Genomic DNA, 23,007 nt, shown 5'->3' with positions numbered 1-23,007 from the left:
ACTAAACAATATTAGTTTTATTCAGAATTAATAATTGAAATTATTGCTGGATTAAAGATTGTCATCTGAGTGTAAGATTATCCAAAACAGTTGTCTCAAAGAAACAAAACAAATATGTTTTTTACTTGAATCTTTATATTACTATACCTTCTTAGGCATTAATCTTTAGACAGACATTGACCACGTGGACTAATGGATAAGGTGTCTGACTTCGGATCAGAAGATTGAGGGTTCGAGTCCCTTCGTGGTCATTGTATTCACTGTTATTTGTTTATACTGTATTTTTTTCATTAAGATTAAATATTTTGTAAGGAATATAATAATGAAATCAGAACAAACACAGCTCAAAGTAAAATATCTCAAAACCTTTGTTCTTTAAACTATTTAGCAAACTTTGTAGATTGCACAGCAGTCAATGTATCTTTAAGTTGATTTAAGGTTTCTCAAAATTCTAGGCTTGGGTATTGTGGAATACTAAACATTATTATTTTCTTTCAGAATCAATAACTAAAATTATTGTTGGATCAAAGTTTGTCATCTAGGTGTATATATTTTTACATAAAGATAACATCTTATGTTTGGATTATAATAATGAAATCAGAACAAACATGATTCAAAGTGAAGAATCTCTAACCCTTTGGTCTTTAAACTATTCAGTAAACTTTGTAGATTGCACATCAACCATTAAATATATTTCTCAGTTTGTTTAAGGTTTCTCAAACTCCTTGAATGGGGTATTGTAGAATACTAAACAATATTAGTTTTATTCTGAATTAATAATTGAAATTATTGTTGGATTAAAGTTTGTCATCTGAGTGTAAGATTATCCAAAATAGTTGTCTCAAAGAAACAAAACAAATATGTTTTTTACTTGAATCTTTATATTACTATACTTTCTTAGGCGTTAATCTTTGGACAGACATTGACCACGTGGTCTAATGGATAAGGCGTCTGACTTCGGATCAGAAGATTGAGGATTCGAGTCCCTTCGTGGTCATTGCATTCAATGTTATTTGTTTATACTGTATTTTTTTCATTAAGATTAAATATTTTGTAAGGAATATAATAATGAAATCAGAACAAACATGTCACGAACCTCGGGCAGCGGCGACCGCGCTTGTCCCTGCGGGTGGCCTGGTCTGCCCGGCGCCTCTCTTCCCCTGACGGTCTCCGGCTTCAGCGGCAGGTCGGCGCTGCTCTCCGGCGGCTTCCCGGAAGCAAGGACGCCGCCATCACAAGCGAGGGCAAGGAGGCGGAGCAGGTCTGACGTCACCTGCCTGCTCCGCCAATCAGGCTAGGGCGGGGAATTTAAAATCAGATACCAGGCAGAGATCCGGTGCCTGAGTATCTTTGTTTCTCCTGCGGAAGCTGTGATTCCAGAGCTCCCTCGTCCCTGCAAGCATCCTGTGCTTCCAAGCATCCTGTGCCTCCAAGCATCCTGTGCCTCCAAGCATCCTGTGCTTCCAAGCATCCTGTGCCTCCAAGCATCCTGTGCCTCCAAGCATCCTGTGCCTCCAAGCATCCTGAGCCTCCAAGCACCTCCGTGCCTCCAATTATCTCCGTGCCTCCAATTATCTCCGTGCCTCCAATTATCTCCGTGCCTCCAAGCACCTCGTGCCTCCAAGCACCTCTGTGCCTCCAAGCACCTCCGTGCCTCCAAGCACCTCCGTGCCTCCAAGTACCTCCGTGCCTCCAGTTACCTCCGTGTCTCCAAGCACCTCGTGCCTCCAAGCACCTCATCCCTCCAAACACCTCGGTGTCTCCAAACACCTCCGTGCCTCCAAGCACCTCCGTGCCTCCAAGCACCTCCGTGCCTCCAAGCACCTCCGTGCCTCCAGTTACCTCCGTGTCTCCAAGCACCTCGTGCCTCCAAGCACCTCATCCCTCCAAACACCTCGGTGTCTCCAAACACCTCCGTGCCCCCAAGCACCTCCGTGCCTCCAAGCACCTCCATGCCTCCAAGGGCCTCCCTGCACTCCCTGTACTCCCAGCACCTCAGTGCCTCCAATACCACAGTGTCTCCAATATCTCAGTACCCCAGCCTTCAGTATTTCTACAAGTCTTGTCTTACAGGAGACCTTCAAGAATTCCTCTGGGCCTCCCGCCTGCCGTCTTAGTCCTGCATGAGGAAGACCTACATCCGGCCATCTCTACTACGACCCAGTGGCGGTTCCTCTTCCCGGTCATCGGAAGAAGCCCCGAGTCCACAACACCCCCAAACCAGGTCAGTGACAGTATACTCAGGCCACATGGACTCGGGGAATCGGAACACGGACTCGAGTGCCATCCAGAACCTGGCTTCTCGAGTGCAAAGTCAGGAAGCAGCGCAAGGCCAGGTGATGCAGTACCTCCAGCAGTTGTCCGGGCATCTGGATCAGATTCAGGCGTCTCTGGCCTCAGTAATTCCGGCACCTGTTCCAGTAGTCGCACCAGTTGCCGTTGCCAGCAATGTTCAACCATCGGCCGGTGTCACTCCACGCCTTCAGTTGCCTACTCCGTCCCGCTATAATGGGAATCCCAAAAATTGTCGTGGTTTCTTGAACCAATGCGAAGTACATTTCGAGCTACTTGCACACAACTTTCCTGAAGACCGGTCCAAGGTAGCATATATTATTTCTCTGTTGGAAGGTTCTGCTTTGGATTGGGTGTCTCCATTATGGGAACGATCTGATCCCATGGTTTCCAACTACACCAACTTCATCTCGTCCGTTCGAAGGATTTTCGACGAGCCCGGCAGAATGACCACTGCTTCTTCCGATTTGCTCCGTGTTCGGCAGGGCGCCCGTTCCGTGGGCCAGTACGTGGTTCATTTCCAGACCATTGCTTCCGAACTACGCTGGAATAATGACGCCCTGAGAGCTGCCTTCTGGAACGGTCTTTCCGACCGGCTGAAAGATGAGCTGGTTACTAGAGATCTGCCGGATCCATTAGAAGATTTGATTTCCCTTTGCGTCAAGGTGGATCTTCGGATGCAGGAGCGTGGAAGAGAACGTAGCCGTTCGGATCGTTCCAGGTTCCGGAATCCTACTCCTAGGCCGGTGGCCTCACCCAGCTCAGATGAGCCCATGCAAATTAACCGCTCCCGACTGTCTCCGGAAGAACGACAGCGTCGTCGTGAGGGTAAACTCTGCCTTTACTGTGGAGCCGCAGATCATTTTCTTAAATCTTGTAAAGCCCGTCCGGGAAACGGGCAGGCCTAGCTTGTTCCGGAGGAGTCAAGCTGGGAGTTACGACAAAAGCTTCTCCAACTTCGGACTGCTTGCTTCCAGCAACTCTAGTCTCCAATTCAGTCTCCAGGTCTTGTGAAGCCCTATTGGATTTCGGAGCTGCAGGGAACTTCGTTTCTTCATTCTGTGCCCAAAGTTTGGGTTTAAAGTTATGGCCTATCGAGCGGCCAATTTCACTGACGGCTATCAACGGGACTAGAATTTCCAAAGGTCTTATAATGTGGCGCACGGGGCCAGTTAAGCTGCAGGTCGGGGCTCTACATCAGGAAGATTTGGAACTCTTGGTAATCCCAGAAATGCCTCATGATCTGGTTCTTGGAATGCCTTGGCTGAAAAGTCATAATCCCCACATCGACTGGAAGTCGTCACAAATTCTGTCCTGGAGTCCCTTTTGTCACACTAATTGTCTTACTCCTGCTTGTCCGCTCCGTGTTACCTCCAAAATGGATGAAGAGCACATTCCGGAGGCATATCAAGGGTACAAGGACGTATTTTCGGAACAAGCTGCTGACCTGTTACCACCTCACAGGCCTTGGGACTGCCCTATTGACCTTGTCCCAGGGAAGACGCCACCTCGTGGTCGCACATATCCTCTGTCTCTTCCCGAGACTCAAGCCATGTCGGAGTATATTAAGTCCAATATGCTCAAGGGATTCATTCGCCCCTCTTCCTCCCCTGCCGGTGCAGGCTTCTTTTTCGTGAAGAAAAAGGACGGGGGGTTGAGACCATGCATCGACTACCGCGGCCTAAACGACATTACTATTAAGAATAAATACCCCTTGCCACTAATCACAGAGTTATTTGATAGGGTTCGTGGTGCCCGCATTTTTTCAAAACTCGACTTGAGAGGAGCTTATAATCTTATACGCATCCGAGAGGGGGATGAATGGAAGACTGCCTTTAATACCCGAGATGGGCATTACGAATACTTGGTGATGCCGTTTGGTCTTAGTAATGCTCCCGCGGTTTTCCAGGGGTTCGTCAACGAAATCTTTCGTGATATGCTGTATCAGAGCGTTGTGGTATATCTGGACGACATACTGATTTTTTCCAAGAATCTTGTCGAACACAGGACTCAAGTCAAAGAGGTGCTACACCGTTTACGAGAGAATCATCTCTACGCCAAGCTTTCCAAATGTACCTTTGAAGTAACATCTATTCCGTTCCTCGGTTATGTCATCTCGGGGACGGAGCTTCGCATGGATCCGGAAAAGTTGTCGGCCATTCGTGACTGGACTCAGCCTCTTTCCCTGAAAGCAATACAAAGGTTCCTGGGCTTTGCGAACTACTACAGGAAATTCATTAAGGGTTTCTCCACCATTGTTGCGCCCATTACTGCCCTGACGAGGAAGGGTTCTAATCCTAGTTTGTGGCCTCCTGAAGCCATTGTAGCTTTTTCTCGCTTAAAGTTAGCTTTCATGACGGCTCCAGTTCTCCAACAACCAAATTTTGAGGAACCCTTCTTCTTAGAAGTTGATGCATCTTCAGTCGGGGTTGGGGCTGTTCTCTCCCAGTATTCATCTGATAAAAAATTACATCCGTGTGGCTTCCATTCTCGTAAATTCTCTCCAGCCGAACGAAATTACACTATTGGAGACCAGGAACTCTTGGCAATCAAATCTGCCATGGAAGAATGGAGATATCTTCTAGAAGGGGCTAAACATGTGTTTACCATCTACACGGATCACAAGAATTTGCTGTACATCAAATCCGCACAATGCTTGAATCCTCGCCAGGCGAGATGGGCACTTTTCTTTTCCCGATTCTCGTTCATTATCAAGTACCGGGCCGGGACTCTCAATATTAAAGCAGATGCGCTTTCTCGTTCACAAGTTCCCACAGACGAGGATGAACCTCCGGAGCGGGGTTTAATTCTGAATCCAGTTTCTGTCTCTGCTGCTTTAACTACTCCAGCTCCTCCTCCTGGAAGAATGTCCGTGCCAGCTAGATTCCGCCCAGGAATACTACTGTGGGCCCATAACTCCAAGTTTTCCGGTCATCCCGGCGCTCAGAAGATGTACAAGTTTCTGCAAAGGTCTTACTGGTGGAACACCATGAGGAAGGATGTACAAGATTGCGTTAATTCGTGTCCCCAATGTACACAACATAAATCTCCTCGTCTGCCTCCTGCAGGGTTACTTCGTCCTCTGCCTATCCCTGTGAGACCCTGGACTCACATTTCCATGGACTTCATCACTGACTTGCCCTGTTCCAAGGGTTGCAACACCGTTTGGGTTATCGTTGACCGTTTTTCGAAGATGGCACACTTTGTGCCCTTGACTGGTCTCCCGACAGCACCGAAACTGGCTCTATTGTTTATCCGAGAACATTTTCGTTTGCATGGGTTGCCACAAGAGATTGTTTCTGACCGTGGAGTACAGTTCACCGCCAGGTTTTGGAAAGCCCTTTGTTCAACTCTACACATTAAACTTAAGTTTTCGTCTGCTTATCATCCCCAAACTAATGGGCAAACGGAACGAGTCAATCAAGATCTAGAGACTTTTCTTCGTTTGTATCTCTCTCCTTCACAGGACAACTGGGTGGAGTTGTTGCCTTGGGCGGAGTTTGCCCATAACCATTTGTTTCATTCTTCCACTGGGGAATCACCATTTTTCGTCAACTACGGGTTCCATCCCCGTGTTCCGGAATTTCCAAGCCTTCCGATAATAGAGGTTCCTGCTGTAGTGTCCACTCTACGACACTTTGGACAAATTTGGAGAAAGGTTCATGCTAATCTTAAGCAGGTTTCTGTTCGGTACAAGTTCTTCGCAGATAAGAAACGGCAAGCCGCACCTCAATATAAAGTTGGGGACAGGGTATGGCTGTCCACACGGAATCTCCGGTTGAAGGTGCCCACCATGAAATTCGCTCCAAGGTTCATCGGTCCTTACCCTGTGCTACAAGTCTTAAATCCTGTGGTCTGTAAACTGGGTTTGCCTGCCCATCTTCGAATACCTAACGCCTTTCATGTTTCTCTACTCCGTCCCCTCATTCTGAATAGGTTCCACTCAGCACTCCCTAGGCCAACGTCCGTAGTGACAGAAGCTGGAGCGGAGTTTGAAATCAAAGCTATTCTTGACTCTCGTTATCTTCATAAAAAATTACAGTACTTGGTGGACTGGAAGGGTTATGGTCCTGAGGAGAGAAGTTGGATTGGGGCTACTGAAGTAACGGCTCCTCGTCTGATTCGGATCTTCCACTCCAGACATCCGACTAAGCCCGGGAAGTGTCCAGGGGCCACTCCTGGAGGAGGGGGTACTGTCACGAACCTCGGGCAGCGGCGACCGCGCTTGTCCCTGCGGGTGGCCTGGTCTGCCCGGCGCCTCTCTTCCCCTGACGGTCTCCGGCTTCAGCGGCGGGTCGGCGCTGCTCTCCGGCGGCTTCCCGGAAGCAAGGACGCCGCCATCACAAGCAAGGGCAAGGAGGCGGAGCAGGTCTGACGTCACCTGCCTGCTCCGCCAATCAAGCTAGGGCGGGGAATTTAAAATCAGATACCAGGCAGAGATCCGGTGCCTGAGTATCTTCGTTTCTCCTGCGGAAGCTGTGATTCCAGAGCTCCCTCGTCCCTGCAAGCATCCTGTGCTTCCAAGCATCCTGTGCCTCCAAGCATCCTGTGCTTCCAAGCATCCTGTGCCTCCAAGCATCCTGTGCCTCCAAGCATCCTGAGCCTCCAAGCACCTCCGTGCCTCCAATTATCTCAGTGCCTCCAATTATCTCCGTGCCTCCAATTATCTCCGTGCCTCCAATTATCTCCGTGCCTCCAATTATCTCCGTGCCTACAAGCACCTCGTGCCTCCAAGCACCTCATCCCTCCAAACACCTCGGTGTCTCCAAACACCTCCGTGCCCCCAAGCACCTCCGTGCCTCCAAGGGCCTCCCTGCACTCCCTGTACTCCCAGCACCTCAGTGCCTCCAATACCACAGTGTCTCCAATATCTCAGTACCCCAGCCTTCAGTATTTCTACAAGTCTTGTCTTACAGGAGACCTTCAAGAATTCCTCTGGGCCTCCCGCCTGCCGTCTTAGTCCTGCATGAGGAAGACCTACATCCGGCCATCTCTACTACGACCCAGTGGCGGTTCCTCTTCCCGGTCATCGGAAGAAGCCCCGAGTCCACAACACTCCCAAACCAGGTCAGTGACAAAACACAGCTCAAAGTAAAATATCTCAAAACCTTTGTTCTTTAAACTATTTAGCAAACTTTGTAGATTGCACAGCAGTCAATGTATCTTTAAGTTGATTTAAGGTTTCTCAAAATTCTAGGCTTGGGTATTGTGGAATACTAAACATTATTATTTTCTTTCAGAATCAATAACTAAAATTATTGTTGGATCAAAGTTTGTAATCTAGGTGTATATATTTTTACATAAAGATAACATCTTATGTTTGGATTATAATAATGAAATCAGAACAAACATGATTCAAAGTGAAGAATCTCTAACCCTTTGGTCTTTAAACTATTCAGTAAACTTTGTAGATTGCACATCAACCATTAAATATATTTCTCAGTTTGTTTAAGGTTTCTCAAACTTCTTGACTTGGATATTGTAGAATACTAAACAATATTACTTTTATTCAGAATTAATAATTGAAATTATTGTTGGATTAAAGTTTATTCACTGAGTGTAAGTTTATCAAACACATTTGTCTCAAACAAAACAAAACAAATATGTTTTTTACTTGAATTTTTACGTTACTATACTTTCTTAGGCGTTCCTTTTTTGAAAATTGGTGACCATGTGGCCTAATGGATATGGCATCTGACTTCAGATCAGAAGATTGAGGGTTCGCGTCCCTTCGTGGTCATTGGATTCAATGTTATTTGTTTATACTGTATTTTTTTCATTAAGATTAAATATTTTGTAAGGAATATAATAATGAAAGCAGAACAAACACAGCTCAAAGTAAAATATCTCAAAACCTTTGGTCTTTAAACTAATTAGCAAACTTTGTAGATTGCACAGCAGTCAATGTATCTTTAAGTTGATTTAATGTTTCTCAAAATTCTAGGCTGGGTATTGTGGAATACTAAACATTAATTTTTTTTTCAGAATCAATAATTAAAATTATTCTTGGATCAAAGTTTGTCATCTAAGTGTATATATATTTACATAAAGATAACATCTTAAGTTTGAAATATAATAATGAAATCAGATCAACCATGATTCAAAGTGAAGAATCTCTAACCCGTTGGTCTTTAAACTATTCAGTAAACTTTGTAGATTGCACATCAACCATTAAATATATTTCTCAGTTTGTTTAAGATTTCTCAAACTTCTTGACTTGGGTATTGTAGAATTCTAAACAATATTACTTTTATTCAGAATTAAGATTATCCAAAACAGTTGTCTCAAAGAAACAAAACAAATATGTTTTTTACTTGAATCTTTATATTACTATACTTTCTTAGGCGTTAATCTTTAGACAGACATTGACCACGTGGCCTAATGGATAAGGCGTCTGACTTCGGATCAGAAGATTGAGGGTTCGAGTCCCTTCGTGGTCATTGTATTCAATGTTATTTGTTTATACTGTATTTTTTTCATTAAGATTAAATATTTTGTAAGGAATATAATAATGAAATCAGAACAAACACAGCTCAAAGTAAAATATCTCAAAACCTTTGTTCTTTAAACTATTTAGCAAACTTTGTAGATTGCACAGCAGTCAATGTATCTTTAAGTTGATTTAAGGTTTCTCAAAATTCTAGGCTTGGGTATTGTGGAATACTAAACATTATTATTTTCTTTCAGAATCAATAACTAAAATTATTGTTGGATCAAAGTTTGACATCTAAGTGTATATATTTTTAGATAAAGATAACATCTTATGTTTGGATTATAATAATGAAATCAGATCAAACATGATTCAAAGTGAAGAATCTCTAACCTTTTGGTCTTTTAACTATTCAGTAAACTTTGTAGATTGCACATCAACCATTAAATATATTTCTCAGTTTGTTTAAGGTTTCTCAAACTTCTTGAATGGGGTATTGTAGAATACTAAACAATATTAGTTTTATTCAGAATTAATAATTGAAATTATTGTTGGATTAAAGTTTGTCATCTGAGTGTAAGATTATCCAAAACAGTTGTCTCAAAGAAACAAAACAAATATGTTTTTTACTTGAATCTTTATATTACTATACTTTCTTAGGCGTTAATCTTTGGACAGACATTGACCACGTGGCCTAATGGATAAGGCGTCTGACTTCGGATCAGAAGATTGAGGTTTCGAGTCCCTTCGTGGTCATTACATTCAATGTTAATTGTTTATACTGTATTTTTTTCATTAAGATTAAATATTTTGTAATGAATATAATAATGAAATCAGAACAAACACAGCTCAAATTAAAATATCTCAAAACCTTTGTTCTTTAAACTATTTAGCAAACTTTGTAGATTGCACAGCAGTCAATGTATCTTTAAGTTGATTTAAGGTTTCTCAAAATTCTAGGCTTGGGTATTGTGGAATACTAAACATTATTATTTTCTTTCAGAATCAATAACTAAAATTATTGTTGGATCAAAGTTTGTCATCTAGGTGTATATATTTTTACATAAAGATAACATCTTATGTTTGGATTTTAATAATGAAATCATATCAAACATGATTCAAAGTGAAGAATCTCTAACCCTTTGGTCTTTAAAGTATTCAGTAAACTTTGTAGATTGCACATCAACCATTAAATATATTTCTCAGTTTGTTTAAGGTTTCTCAAACTTCTTGAATGGGGTATTGTAGAATACTAAACAATATTAGTTTTATTCAGAATTAATAACTGAAATTATTGTTGTATTAAAGTTTGTCATCTGTGTGTAAGATTATCCAAAACAGTTGTCTCAAAGAAACAAAACAAATATGTTTTTTACTTGAATCTTTATATTACTATACTTTCTTAGGCGTTAATCTTTGGCTAGACAGTGACCACGTGGCCTAATGGATAAGGCAACTGACTTCGGATCAGAAAATTGAGGGTTCGTGTCCCTTCGTGGTCATTGGATTCAATGTTATTTGTTTATACTGTATTTTTTTTCATTAAGATGAAATATTTTGTAAGGAATATAATAATGAAATCAGAACAAACACAGCTCAAAGTAAAATATCTCAAAACCTTTGTTCTTTAAACTATTTAGCAAACTTTGTAGATTACACAGCAATCAATGTATCTTTAAGTTGATTTAATGTTTCTCAAAATTCTAGGCTTGGGTATTGTGGAATACTAAACATTATTATTTTCTTTCAGAATCAATAACTAAAATTATTGTTGGATCAAAGTTTGTAATCTAGGTGTATATATTTTTACATAAAGATAACACTTATGTTTGGATTATAATAATGAAATCAGAACAAACATGATTCAAAGTGAAGAATCTCTAACCCTTTGGTCTTTAAACTATTCAGTAAACTTTGTAGATTGCACATCAACCATTAAATATATTTCTCAGTTTGTTTAAGGTTTCTCAAACTTCTTGAATGGGGTATTGTAGAATACTAAACAATATTAGTTTTATTCAGAATTAATAATTGAAATTATTGCTGGATTAAAGATTGTCATCTGAGTGTAAGATTATCCAAAACAGTTGTCTCAAAGAAACAAAACAAATATGTTTTTTACTTGAATCTTTATATTACTATACTTTCTTAGGCGTTAATCTTTAGACAGACATTGACCACGTGGCCTAATGGATAAGGCGTCTGACTTCGGATCAGAAGATTGAGGGTTCGAGTCCCTTCGTGGTCATTGTATTCAATGTTATTTGTTTATACTGTATTTTTTTCATTAAGATTAAATATTTTGTAAGGAATATAATAATGAAATCAGAACAAACACAGCTCAAAGTAAAATATCTCAAAACCTTTGTTCTTTAAACTATTTAGCAAACTTTGTAGATTGCACAGCAGTCAATGTATCTTTAAGTTGATTTAAGGTTTCTCAAAATTCTAGGCTTGGGTATTGTGGAATACTAAACATTATTATTTTCTTTCAGAATCAATAACTAAAATTATTGTTGGATCAAAGTTTGACATCTAAGTGTATATATTTTTAGATAAAGATAACATCTTATGTTTGGATTATAATAATGAAATCTGATCAAACATGATTCAAAGTGAAGAATCTCTAACCTTTTGGTCTTTTAACTATTCAGTAAACTTTGTAGATTGCACATCAACCATTAAATATATTTCTCAGTTTGTTTAAGGTTTCTCAAACTTCTTGAATGGGGTATTGTAGAATACTAAACAATATTAGTTTTATTCAGAATTAATAATTGAAATTATTGTTGGATTAAAGTTTGTCATCTGAGTGTAAGATTATCCAAAACAGTTGTCTCAAAGAAACAAAACAAATATGTTTTTTACTTGAATCTTTATATTACTATACTTTCTTAGGCGTTAATCTTTGGACAGACATTGACCACGTGGCCTAATGGATAAGGCGTCTGACTTCGGATCAGAAGATTGAGGTTTCGAGTCCCTTCGTGGTCATTACATTCAATGTTAATTGTTTATACTGTATTTTTTTCATTAAGATTAAATATTTTGTAATGAATATAATAATGAAATCAGAACAAACACAGCTCAAATTAAAATATCTCAAAACCTTTGTTCTTTAAACTATTTAGCAAACTTTGTAGATTGCACAGCAGTCAATGTATCTTTAAGTTGATTTAAGGTTTCTCAAAATTCTAGGCTTGGGTATTGTGGAATACTAAACATTATTATTTTCTTTCAGAATCAATAACTAAAATTATTGTTGGATCAAAGTTTGTCATCTAGGTGTATATATTTTTACATAAAGATAACATCTTATGTTTGGATTTTAATAATGAAATCATATCAAACATGATTCAAAGTGAAGAATCTCTAACCCTTTGGTCTTTAAAGTATTCAGTAAACTTTGTAGATTGCACATCAACCATTAAATATATTTCTCAGTTTGTTTAAGGTTTCTCAAACTTCTTGAATGGGGTATTGTAGAATACTAAACAATATTAGTTTTATTCAGAATTAATAACTGAAATTATTGTTGTATTAAAGTTTGTCATCTGTGTGTAAGATTATCCAAAACAGTTGTCTCAAAGAAACAAAACAAATATGTTTTTTACTTGAATCTTTATATTACTATACTTTCTTAGGCGTTAATCTTTGGCTAGACAGTGACCACGTGGCCTAATGGATAAGGCAACTGACTTCGGATCAGAAAATTGAGGGTTCGTGTCCCTTCGTGGTCATTGGATTCAATGTTATTTGTTTATACTGTTTTTTTTTTCATTAAGATGAAATATTTTGTAAGGAATATAATAATGAAATCAGAACAAACACAGCTCAAAGTAAAATATCTCAAAACCTTTGTTCTTTAAACTATTTAGCAAACTTTGTAGATTACACAGCAATCAATGTATCTTTAAGTTGATTTAATGTTTCTCAAAATTCTAGGCTTGGGTATTGTGGAATACTAAACATTATTATTTTCTTTCAGAATCAATAACTAAAATTATTGTTGGATCAAAGTTTGTAATCTAGGTGTATATATTTTTACATAAAGATAACACTTATGTTTGGATTATAATAATGAAATCAGAACAAACATGATTCAAAGTGAAGAATCTCTAACCCTTTGGTCTTTAAACTATTCAGTAAACTTTGTAGATTGCACATCAACCATTAAATATATTTCTCAGTTTGTTTAAGGTTTCTCAAACTTCTTGAATGGGGAATTGTAGAATACTAAACAATATTAGTTTTATTCAGAATTAATAATTGAAATTATTGCTGGATTAAAGATTGTCATCTGAGTGTAAGATTATCCAAAACAGTTGTCTCAAAGAAACAAAACAAATATGTTTTTTACTTGAATCTTTATATTACTATACTTTCTTAGGCGTTAAACTTTAGACAGACATTGACCACGTGGCCTAATGGATAAGGCGTCTGACTTCGGATCAGAAGATTGAGGGTTCGAGTCCCTTCGTGGTCATTGTATTCAATGTTATTTGTTTATACTGTATTTTTTTCATTAAGATTAAATATTTTGTAAGGAATATAATAATGAAATCAGAACAAACACAGCTCAAAGTAAAATATCTCAAAACCTTTGTTCTTTAAACTATTTAGCAAACTTTGTAGATTGCACAGCAGTCAATGTATCTTTAAGTTGATTTAAGGTTTCTCAAAATTCTAGGCTTGGGTATTGTGGAATACTAAACATTATTATTTTCTTTCAGAATCAATAACTAAAATTATTGTTGGATCAAAGTTTGTCATCTAGGTGTATATATTTTTACATAAAGATAACATCTTATGTTTGGATTTTAATAATGAAATCATATCAAACATGATTCAAAGTGAAGAATCTCTAACCCTTTGGTCTTTAAAGTATTCAGTAAACTTTGTAGATTGCACATCAACCATTAAATATATTTCTCAGTTTGTTTAAGGTTTCTCAAACTTCTTGAATGGGGTATTGTAGAATACTAAACAATATTAGTTTTATTCAGAATTAATAACTGAAATTATTGTTGTATTAAAGTTTGTCATCTGTGTGTAAGATTATCCAAAACAGTTGTCTCAAAGAATCAAAACAAATATGTTTTTTACTTGAATCTTTATATTACTATACTTTCTTAGGCGTTAATCTTTGGCTAGACAGTGACCACGTGGCCTAATGGATAAGGCAACTGACTTCGGATCAGAAAATTGAGGGTTCGTGTCCCTTCGTGGTCATTGGATTCAATGTTATTTGTTTATACTGTATTTTTTTTCATTAAGATGAAATATTTTGTAAGGAATATAATAATGAAATCAGAACAAACACAGCTCAAAGTAAAATATCTCAAAACCTTTGTTCTTTAAACTATTTAGCAAACTTTGTAGATTACACAGCAATCAATGTATCTTTAAGTTGATTTAATGTTTCTCAAAATTCTAGGCTTGGGTATTGTGGAATACTAAACATTATTATTTTCTTTCAGAATCAATAACTAAAATTATTGTTGGATCAAAGTTTGTAATCTAGGTGTATATATTTTTACATAAAGATAACATCTTATGTTTGGATTATAATAATGAAATCAGAACAAACATGATTCAAAGTGAAGAATCTCTAACCCTTTGGTCTTTAAACTATTCAGTAAACTTTGTAGATTGCACATCAACCATTAAATATATTTCTCAGTTTGTTTAAGGTTTCTCAAACTTCTTGAATGGGGTATTGTAGAATACTAAACAATATTAGTTTTATTCAGAATTAATAATTGAAATTATTGCTGGATTAAAGATTGTCATCTGAGTGTAAGATTATCCAAAACAGTTGTCTCAAAGAAACAAAACAAATATGTTTTTTACTTGAATCTTTATATTACTATACTTTCTTAGGCGTTAATCTTTAGACAGACATTGACCACGTGGCCTAATGGATAAGGCGTCTGACTTCGGATCAGAAGATTGAGGGTTCGAGTCCCTTCGTGGTCATTGTATTCAATGTTATTTGTTTATACTGTATTTTTTTCATTAAGATTAAATATTTTGTAAGGAATATAATAATGAAATCAGAACAAACACAGCTCAAAGTAAAATATCTCAAAACCTTTGTTCTTTAAACTATTTAGCAAACTTTGTAGATTGCACAGCAGTCAATGTATCTTTAAGTTGATTTAAGGTTTCTCAAAATTCTAGGCTTGGGTATTGTGGAATACTAAACATTATTATTTTCTTTCAGAATCAATAACTAAAATTATTGTTGGATCAAAGTTTGACATCTAAGTGTATATATTTTTAGATAAAGATAACATCTTATGTTTGGATTATAATAATGAAATCTGATCAAACATGATTCAAAGTGAAGAATCTCTAACCTTTTGGTCTTTTAACTATTCAGTAAACTTTGTAGATTGCACATCAACCATTAAATATATTTCTCAGTTTGTTTAAGGTTTCTCAAACTTCTTGAATGGGGTATTGTAGAATACTAAACAATATTAGTTTTATTCAGAATTAATAATTGAAATTATTGTTGGATTAAAGTTTGTCATCTGAGTGTAAGATTATCCAAAACAGTTGTCTCAAAGAAACAAAACAAATATGTTTTTTACTTGAATCTTTATATTACTATACTTTCTTAGGCGTTAATCTTTGGACAGACATTGACCACGTGGCCTAATGGATAAGGCGTCTGACTTCGGATCAGAAGATTGAGGTTTCGAGTCCCTTCGTGGTCATTACATTCAATGTTAATTGTTTATACTGTATTTTTTTCATTAAGATTAAATATTTTGTAATGAATATAATAATGAAATCAGAACAAACACAGCTCAAATTAAAATATCTCAAAACCTTTGTTCTTTAAACTATTTAGCAAACTTTGTAGATTGCACAGCAGTCAATGTATCTTTAAGTTGATTTAAGGTTTCTCAAAATTCTAGGCTTGGGTATTGTGGAATACTAAACATTATTATTTTCTTTCAGAATCAATAACTAAAATTATTGTTGGATCAAAGTTTGTCATCTAGGTGTATATATTTTTACATAAAGATAACATCTTATGTTTGGATTTTAATAATGAAATCATATCAAACATGATTCAAAGTGAAGAATCTCTAACCCTTTGGTCTTTAAAGTATTCAGTAAACTTTGTAGATTGCACATCAACCATTAAATATATTTCTCAGTTTGTTTAAGGTTTCTCAAACTTCTTGAATGGGGTATTGTAGAATACTAAACAATATTAGTTTTATTCAGAATTAATAACTGAAATTATTGTTGTATTAAAGTTTGTCATCTGTGTGTAAGATTATCCAAAACAGTTGTCTCAAAGAAACAAAACAAATATGTTTTTTACTTGAATCTTTATATTACTATACTTTCTTAGGCGTTAATCTTTGGCTAGACAGTGACCACGTGGCCTAATGGATAAGGCAACTGACTTCGGATCAGAAAATTGAGGGTTCGTGTCCCTTCGTGGTCATTGGATTCAATGTTATTTGTTTATACTGTTTTTTTTTTCATTAAGATGAAATATTTTGTAAGGAATATAATAATGAAATCAGAACAAACACAGCTCAAAGTAAAATATCTCAAAACCTTTGTTCTTTAAACTATTTAGCAAACTTTGTAGATTACACAGCAATCAATGTATCTTTAAGTTGATTTAATGTTTCTCAAAATTCTAGGCTTGGGTATTGTGGAATACTAAACATTATTATTTTCTTTCAGAATCAATAACTAAAATTATTGTTGGATCAAAGTTTGTAATCTAGGTGTATATATTTTTACATAAAGATAACACTTATGTTTGGATTATAATAATGAAATCAGAACAAACATGATTCAAAGTGAAGAATCTCTAACCCTTTGGTCTTTAAACTATTCAGTAAACTTTGTAGATTGCACATCAACCATTAAATATATTTCTCAGTTTGTTTAAGGTTTCTCAAACTTCTTGAATGGGGAATTGTAGAATACTAAACAATATTAGTTTTATTCAGAATTAATAATTGAAATTATTGCTGGATTAAAGATTGTCATCTGAGTGTAAGATTATCCAAAACAGTTGTCTCAAAGAAACAAAACAAATATGTTTTTTACTTGAATCTTTATATTACTATACTTTCTTAGGCGTTAAACTTTAGACAGACATTGACCACGTGGCCTAATGGATAAGGCGTCTGACTTCGGATCAGAAGATTGAGGGTTCGAGTCCCTTCGTGGTCATTGTATTCAATGTTATTTGTTTATACTGTATTTTTTTCATTAAGATTAAATATTTTGTAAGGAATATAATAATGAAATCAGAACAAACACAGCTCAAAGTAAAATATCTCAAAACCTTTGTTCTTTAAACTATTTAGCAAACTTTGTAGATTGCACAGCAGTCAATGTATCTTTAAGTTGATTTAAGGTTTCTCAAAATTCTAGGCTTGGGTATTGTGGAATACTAAACATTATTATTTTCTTTCAGAATCAATAACTAAAATTATTGTTGGATCAAAGTTTGTCATCTAGGTGTATATATTTTTACATAAAGATAACATCTTATGTTTGGATTTTAATAATGAAATCATATCAAACATGATTCAAAGTGAAGAATCTCTAACCCTTTGGTCTTTAAAGTATTCAGTAAACTTTGTAGATTGCACATCAACCATTAAATATATTTCTCAGTTTGTTTAAGGTTTCTCAAACTTCTTGAATGGGGTATTGTAGAATACTAAACAATATTAGTTTTATTCAGAATTAATAACTGAAATTATTGTTGTATTAAAGTTTGTCATCTGTGTGTAAGATTATCCAAAACAGTTGTCTCAAAGAATCAAAACAAATATGTTTTTTACTTGAATCTTTATATTACTATACTTTCTTAGGCGTTAATCTTTGGCTAGACAGTGACCACGTGGCCTAATGGATAAGGCAACTGACTTCGGATCAGAAAATTGAGGGTTCGTGTCCCTTCGTGGTCATTGGATTCAATGTTATTTGTTTATACTGTATTTTTTTTCATTAAGATGAAATATTTTGTAAGGAATATAATAATGAAATCAGAACAAACACAGCTCAAAGTAAAATATCTCAAAACCTTTGTTCTTTAAACTATTTAGCAAACTTTGTAGATTACACAGCAATCAATGTATCTTTAAGTTGATTTAATGTTTCTCAAAATTCTAGGCTTGGGTATTGTGGAATACTAAACATTATTATTTTCTTTCAGAATCAATAACTAAAATTATTGTTGGATCAAAGTTTGTAATCTAGGTGTATATATTTTTACATAAAGATAACATCTTATGTTTGGATTATAATAATGAAATCAGAACAAACATGATTCAAAGTGAAGAATCTCTAACCCTTTGGTCTTTAAACTATTCAGTAAACTTTGTAGATTGCACATCAACCATTAAATATATTTCTCAGTTTGTTTAAGGTTTCTCAAACTTCTTGAATGGGGTATTGTAGAATACTAAACAATATTAGTTTTATTCAGAATTAATAATTGAAATTATTGCTGGATTAAAGATTGTCATCTGAGTGTAAGATTATCCAAAACAGTTGTCTCAAAGAAACAAAACAAATATGTTTTTTACTTGAATCTTTATATTACTATACTTTCTTAGGCGTTAATCTTTAGACAGACATTGACCACGTGGCCTAATGGATAAGGCGTCTGACTTCGGATCAGAAGATTGAGGGTTCGAGTCCCTTCGTGGTCATTGTATTCAATGTTATTTGTTTATACTGTATTTTTTTCATTAAGATTAAATATTTTGTAAGGAATATAATAATGAAATCAGAACAAACACAGCTCAAAGTAAAATATCTCAAAACCTTTGTTCTTTAAACTATTTAGCAAACTTTGTAGATTGCACAGCAGTCAATGTATCTTTAAGTTGATTTAAGGTTTCTCAAAATTCTAGGCTTGGGTATTGTGGAATACTAAACATTATTATTTTCTTTCAGAATCAATAACTAAAATTATTGTTGGATCAAAGTTTGACATCTAAGTGTATATATTTTTAGATAAAGATAACATCTTATGTTTGGATTATAATAATGAAATCTGATCAAACATGATTCAAAGTGAAGAATCTCTAACCTTTTGGTCTTTTAACTATTCAGTAAACTTTGTAGATTGCACATCAACCATTAAATATATTTCTCAGTTTGTTTAAGGTTTCTCAAACTTCTTGAATGGGGTATTGTAGAATACTAAACAATATTAGTTTTATTCAGAATTAATAATTGAAATTATTGTTGGATTAAAGTTTGTCATCTGAGTGTAAGATTATCCAAAACAGTTGTCTCAAAGAAACAAAACAAATATGTTTTTTACTTGAATCTTTATATTACTATACTTTCTTAGGCGTTAATCTTTGGACAGACATTGACCACGTGGCCTAATGGATAAGGCGTCTGACTTCGGATCAGAAGATTGAGGTTTCGAGTCCCTTCGTGGTCATTACATTCAATGTTAATTGTTTATACTGTATTTTTTTCATTAAGATTAAATATTTTGTAATGAATATAATAATGAAATCAGAACAAACACAGCTCAAATTAAAATATCTCAAAACCTTTGTTCTTTAAACTATTTAGCAAACTTTGTAGATTGCACAGCAGTCAATGTATCTTTAAGTTGATTTAAGGTTTCTCAAAATTCTAGGCTTGGGTATTGTGGAATACTAAACATTATTATTTTCTTTCAGAATCAATAACTAAAATTATTGTTGGATCAAAGTTTGTCATCTAGGTGTATATATTTTTACATAAAGATAACATCTTATGTTTGGATTTTAATAATGAAATCATATCAAACATGATTCAAAGTGAAGAATCTCTAACCCTTTGGTCTTTAAAGTATTCAGTAAACTTTGTAGATTGCACATCAACCATTAAATATATTTCTCAGTTTGTTTAAGGTTTCTCAAACTTCTTGAATGGGGTATTGTAGAATACTAAACAATATTAGTTTTATTCAGAATTAATAACTGAAATTATTGTTGTATTAAAGTTTGTCATCTGTGTGTAAGATTATCCAAAACAGTTGTCTCAAAGAAACAAAACAAATATGTTTTTTACTTGAATCTTTATATTACTATACTTTCTTAGGCGTTAATCTTTGGCTAGACAGTGACCACGTGGCCTAATGGATAAGGCAACTGACTTCGGATCAGAAAATTGAGGGTTCGTGTCCCTTCGTGGTCATTGGATTCAATGTTATTTGTTTATACTGTTTTTTTTTTCATTAAGATGAAATATTTTGTAAGGAATATAATAATGAAATCAGAACAAACACAGCTCAAAGTAAAATATCTCAAAACCTTTGTTCTTTAAACTATTTAGCAAACTTTGTAGATTACACAGCAATCAATGTATCTTTAAGTTGATTTAATGTTTCTCAAAATTCTAGGCTTGGGTATTGTGGAATACTAAACATTATTATTTTCTTTCAGAATCAATAACTAAAATTATTGTTGGATCAAAGTTTGTAATCTAGGTGTATATATTTTTACATAAAGATAACACTTATGTTTGGATTATAATAATGAAATCAGAACAAACATGATTCAAAGTGAAGAATCTCTAACCCTTTGGTCTTTAAACTATTCAGTAAACTTTGTAGATTGCACATCAACCATTAAATATATTTCTCAGTTTGTTTAAGGTTTCTCAAACTTCTTGAATGGGGTATTGTAGAATACTAAACAATATTAGTTTTATTCAGAATTAATAATTGAAATTATTGCTGGATTAAAGATTGTCATCTGAGTGTAAGATTATCCAAAACAGTTGTCTCAAAGAAACAAAACAAATATGTTTTTTACTTGAATCTTTATATTACTATACTTTCTTAGGCGTTAATCTTTAGACAGACATTGACCACGTGGCCTAATGGATAAGGCATCTGACTTCGGATCAGAAGATTGTTATTTGTTTATACTGTATTTTTTTCATTAAGATTAAATATTTTGTAAGGAATATAATAATGAAATCAGAACAAACACAGCTCAAAGTAAAATATCTCAAAACCTTTGTTCTTTAAACTATTTAGCAAACTTTGTAGATTGCACAGCAGTCAATGTATCTTTAAGTTGATTTAAGGTTTCTCAAAATTCTAGGCTTGGGTATTGTGGAATACTAAACATTATTATTTTCTTTCAGAATCAATAACTAAAATTATTGTTGGATCAAAGTTTGTAATCTAGGTGTATATATTTTTACATAAAGATAACATCTTATGTTTGGATTATAATAATGAAATCAGAACAAACATGATTCAAAGTGAAGAATCTCTAACCCTTTGGTCTTTAAACTATTCAGTAAACTTTGTAGATTGCACATCAACCATTAAATATATTTCTCAGTTTGTTTAAGGTTTCTCAAACTTCTTGAATGGGGAATTGTAGAATACTAAACAATATTAGTTTTATTCAGAATTAATAATTGAAATTATTGCTGGATTAAAGATTGTCATCTGAGTGTAAGATTATCCAAAACAGTTGTCTCAAAGAAACAAAACAAATATGTTTTTTACTTGAATCTTTATATTACTATACTTTCTTAGGCGTTAAACTTTAGACAGACATTGACCACGTGGCCTAATGGATAAGGCGTCTGACTTCGGATCAGAAGATTGAGGGTTCGAGTCCCTTCGTGGTCATTGTTTTCAATGTTATTTGTTTATACTGTATTTTTTTCATTAAGATTAAATATTTTGTAAGGAATATAATAATGAAATCAGAACAAACACAGCTCAAAGTAAAATATCTCAAAACCTTTGTTCTTTAAACTATTTAGCAAACTTTGTAGATTGCACAGCAGTCAATGTATCTTTAAGTTGATTTAAGGTTTCTCAAAATTCTAGGCTTGGGTATTGTGGAATACTAAACATTATTATTTTCTTTCAGAATCAATAACTAAAATTATTGTTGGATCAAAGTTTGTCATCTAGGTGTATATATTTTTACATAAAGATAACATCTTATGTTTGGATTTTAATAATGAAATCATATCAAACATGATTCAAAGTGAAGAATCTCTAACCCTTTGGTCTTTAAAGTATTCAGTAAACTTTGTAGATTGCACATCAACCATTAAATATATTTCTCAGTTTGTTTAAGGTTTCTCAAACTTCTTGAATGGGGTATTGTAGAATACTAAACAATATTAGTTTTATTCAGAATTAATAATTGAAATTATTGTTGGATTAAAGTTTGTCATCTGAGTGTAAGATTATCCAAAACAGTTGTCTCAAAGAAACAAAACAAATATGTTTTTTACTTGAATCTTTATATTACTATACTTTCTTAGGCGTTAATCTTTGGCTAGACAGTGACCACGTGGCCTAATGGATAAGGCAACTGACTTCGGATCAGAAAATTGAGGGTTCGTGTCCCTTCGTGGTCATTGGATTCAATGTTATTTGTTTATACTGTATTTTTTTTCATTAAGATGAAATATTTTGTAAGGAATATAATAATGAAATCAGAACAAACACAGCTCAAAGTAAAATATCTCAAAACCTTTGTTCTTTAAACTATTTAGCAAACTTTGTAGATTGCACAGCAGTCAATGTATCTTTAAGTTGATTTAAGGTTTCTCAAAATTCTAGGCTTGGGTATTGTGGAATACTAAACATTATTATTTTCTTTCAGAATCAATAACTAAAATTATTGTTGGATCAAAGTTTGACATCTAAGTGTATATATTTTTAGATAAAGATAACATCTTATGTTTGGATTATAATAATGAAATCAGATCAAACATGATTCAAAGTGAAGAATCTCTAACCTTTTGGTCTTTTAACTATTCAGTAAACTTTGTAGATTGCACATCAACCATTAAATATATTTCTCAGTTTGTTTAAGGTTTCTCAAACTTCTTGAATGGGGTATTGTAGAATACTAAACAATATTAGTTTTATTCAGAATTAATAATTGAAATTATTGTTGGATTAAAGTTTGTCATCTGAGTGTAAGATTATCCAAAACAGTTGTCTCAAAGAAACAAAACAAATATGTTTTTTACTTGAATCATTATATTACTATACTTTCTTAGGCGTTAATCTTTGGACAGACATTGACCACGTGGCCTAATGGATAAGGCGTCTGACTTCGGATCAGAAGATTGAGGTTTTGAGTCCCTTCGTGGTCATTACATTCAATGTTAATTGTTTATACTGTATTTTTTTCATTAAGATTAAATATTTTGTAAGGAATATAATAATGAAATCAGAACAAACACAGCTCAAATTAAAATATCTCAAAACCTTTGTTCTTTAAACTATT

General features: G+C 34.8%; 14 non-coding genes across 14 annotated transcripts; all 14 read left to right on the top strand.

Moving 5' to 3' along the window:
• Window positions 1-178: 178 nt before the first annotated feature.
• Window positions 179-251, top strand: TRNAR-UCG (transfer RNA arginine (anticodon UCG)). The gene has a single exon. It is a non-coding gene; the product is annotated as a tRNA-Arg (tRNA).
• A 673-nt stretch (window positions 252-924) lies between these two features.
• On the top strand, window positions 925-997 carry TRNAR-UCG (transfer RNA arginine (anticodon UCG)). Its single transcript has one exon. It is a non-coding gene; the product is annotated as a tRNA-Arg (tRNA).
• Window positions 998-8,659: 7,662 nt separating this feature from the next.
• Window positions 8,660-8,732, top strand: TRNAR-UCG (transfer RNA arginine (anticodon UCG)). Its single transcript has one exon. It is a non-coding gene; the product is annotated as a tRNA-Arg (tRNA).
• A 673-nt stretch (window positions 8,733-9,405) lies between these two features.
• Window positions 9,406-9,478, top strand: TRNAR-UCG (transfer RNA arginine (anticodon UCG)). Its single transcript has one exon. It is a non-coding gene; the product is annotated as a tRNA-Arg (tRNA).
• Window positions 9,479-10,897: 1,419 nt separating this feature from the next.
• TRNAR-UCG (transfer RNA arginine (anticodon UCG)) lies at window positions 10,898-10,970 on the top strand. Its single transcript has one exon. It is a non-coding gene; the product is annotated as a tRNA-Arg (tRNA).
• A 673-nt stretch (window positions 10,971-11,643) lies between these two features.
• On the top strand, window positions 11,644-11,716 carry TRNAR-UCG (transfer RNA arginine (anticodon UCG)). Its single transcript has one exon. It is a non-coding gene; the product is annotated as a tRNA-Arg (tRNA).
• Window positions 11,717-13,135: 1,419 nt separating this feature from the next.
• On the top strand, window positions 13,136-13,208 carry TRNAR-UCG (transfer RNA arginine (anticodon UCG)). The gene has a single exon. It is a non-coding gene; the product is annotated as a tRNA-Arg (tRNA).
• Window positions 13,209-14,628: 1,420 nt separating this feature from the next.
• TRNAR-UCG (transfer RNA arginine (anticodon UCG)) lies at window positions 14,629-14,701 on the top strand. Its single transcript has one exon. It is a non-coding gene; the product is annotated as a tRNA-Arg (tRNA).
• A 673-nt stretch (window positions 14,702-15,374) lies between these two features.
• TRNAR-UCG (transfer RNA arginine (anticodon UCG)) lies at window positions 15,375-15,447 on the top strand. The gene has a single exon. It is a non-coding gene; the product is annotated as a tRNA-Arg (tRNA).
• A 1,419-nt stretch (window positions 15,448-16,866) lies between these two features.
• TRNAR-UCG (transfer RNA arginine (anticodon UCG)) lies at window positions 16,867-16,939 on the top strand. Its single transcript has one exon. It is a non-coding gene; the product is annotated as a tRNA-Arg (tRNA).
• A 1,420-nt stretch (window positions 16,940-18,359) lies between these two features.
• Window positions 18,360-18,432, top strand: TRNAR-UCG (transfer RNA arginine (anticodon UCG)). Its single transcript has one exon. It is a non-coding gene; the product is annotated as a tRNA-Arg (tRNA).
• A 673-nt stretch (window positions 18,433-19,105) lies between these two features.
• On the top strand, window positions 19,106-19,178 carry TRNAR-UCG (transfer RNA arginine (anticodon UCG)). The gene has a single exon. It is a non-coding gene; the product is annotated as a tRNA-Arg (tRNA).
• A 2,129-nt stretch (window positions 19,179-21,307) lies between these two features.
• On the top strand, window positions 21,308-21,380 carry TRNAR-UCG (transfer RNA arginine (anticodon UCG)). Its single transcript has one exon. It is a non-coding gene; the product is annotated as a tRNA-Arg (tRNA).
• A 1,420-nt stretch (window positions 21,381-22,800) lies between these two features.
• TRNAR-UCG (transfer RNA arginine (anticodon UCG)) lies at window positions 22,801-22,873 on the top strand. The gene has a single exon. It is a non-coding gene; the product is annotated as a tRNA-Arg (tRNA).
• Window positions 22,874-23,007: the final 134 nt, after the last annotated feature.

This window comes from Pseudophryne corroboree, chromosome 8, assembly GCF_028390025.1.
Source record: "Pseudophryne corroboree isolate aPseCor3 chromosome 8, aPseCor3.hap2, whole genome shotgun sequence".
NCBI classification, from domain to species: domain Eukaryota; kingdom Metazoa; phylum Chordata; class Amphibia; order Anura; family Myobatrachidae; genus Pseudophryne; species Pseudophryne corroboree.
Note: the sequence above shows the minus strand (reverse complement) of the source record. Positions and strands in the feature narration are given on the sequence as shown.